Raw genomic sequence first — 1,789 nt, forward strand, 5'->3', positions numbered from 1 at the left:
GTATTATCCTGGTGACAATTTTCTGTAATCTTTTTGCTAATATTTTATTTAAGATTTTAGCATCAATATTCATTAGGGAGATTGGTCTATAATTTTCTTTCTCTGTTTTCAGCCTACCTGGTTTAGGTATCAGTACCATATCTGTGTCATAAAAGGAGTTTGGTAGGACTCCTTCAATCCCTATTTTTTCAAATAGTTTATATAACATTGGAGTTAATTGTTCTTTAAATGTTTGGTAGAATTCACATGTAAATCCATCTGGTCCTGGGGATTTTTTCTTAGGGAGTTGATTGATAGTTTGTTCTATTTCTTTTTCTGAGATGGGACTGTTTAGGATATTTACTTCTTCCTCTGTTAGTTTGGGCAAGCTGTATTTTTGGAGGTATTTTTCTATTTCATTTAAGTTGTCGAATTTATTGGCATAAAGTTGGGCAAAGTAACTCCTAATTATTGCTCTAATTTCCTCTTCGTTAGTGGTGAGTTCTCCCTTTTCATTTTTAAGACTAACAATTTGATTTTCCTCTTTCCTTTTTTTAATCAGATTTACTAAGGGTTTGTCTATTTTGTTGGTTTTTTCATAGAACCAACTCTTAGTTTTATTAATCAATTCAATAGTTTTTTTACTTTCAATTTTATTGATCTCACCTTTTACTTTTAGAATTTCAAGTTTAGTGTTTGACTGGGGGTTTTTAATTTGTTCCTTTTCTAGCATTTTTAATTGCAAACCCAATTCATTGACCTTCTCTTTCTCTATTTTATACAAATAGGCCTCTAGAGATATGAAATTTCCCCTTATTACCGCTTTGGCTGCATCCCATACATTTTGGTATGATGTCTCATTATTATCGTTTTCTTGGGTGAAGTTATTAATTATGTCTATGATTTGCTGTTTTACCCAATCATTCTTTAGTATGAGATTATTTAGTTTCCAATTATTTTTTGGTCTACTTCCCCCTGCTTTTTTGTTGAATGTAATTTTCATTGCATCGTGGTCTGAAAAGGATGCATTTACTATTTCTGCCTTACTACATTTGAGTTTGAGGTTTTTATGTCCTAATATATGGTCAATTTTTGTATAGGTTCCATGAACTGCTGAAAAGAAAGTGTATTCCTTTCTGTCTCCATTACATTTTCTCCAGAGATCTATCATATCTAGCTTTTCTAGTATTCTGTTTACCTCTTTGACTTCTTTCTTATTTATTTTCTGGTTTGATTTATCTAATTCTGAGAGTGCAAGGTTAAGATCTCCCACTATTATAGTTTTACTGTCTATTTCTTCTTGCAGCTCTCTTAGTTTCTCTTTTAAGAATTTAGATGCTACCCCACTTGGTGCATATATGTTTAATATAGATAGTGCTTCATTATCCATGCTACCCTTTAGCAAGATATAGTGTCCTTCCTTATCTCTTTTAATTAGGTCAATTTTTGCTTTAGCTTGATCTGAGATCAGGATGGCTACCCCTGCTTTTTTGACTTCACCTGAAGCATAGTAGATTTTGCTCCAACCTTTTACCTTTAACCTGCATGTATCTCCCCGCTTCAGGTGTGTTTCCTGTAAACAACATATTGTAGGATTCTGGCTTTTAATCCATTCTGCTAACCGCTTCCTCTTTATGGGGGAGTTTACCCCGTTCACGTTTATGGTTAGAATGACCAATTCTGTATTACTTGCCATCTTGTTAACCCCGGTTTATGCTTTCCTCCCTTCTTTCCCCTTTCCCCCCCTTCCAAGTATTAAGCTTGTGAGCACCCCTTGCTTCTCACAGCCCTCCCTTTTTAGTGTCCCTCC

The sequence above is a fragment of the Antechinus flavipes genome, chromosome 2 (genome assembly GCF_016432865.1).
Source record: "Antechinus flavipes isolate AdamAnt ecotype Samford, QLD, Australia chromosome 2, AdamAnt_v2, whole genome shotgun sequence".
NCBI classification, from domain to species: Eukaryota; Metazoa; Chordata; class Mammalia; order Dasyuromorphia; family Dasyuridae; genus Antechinus; species Antechinus flavipes.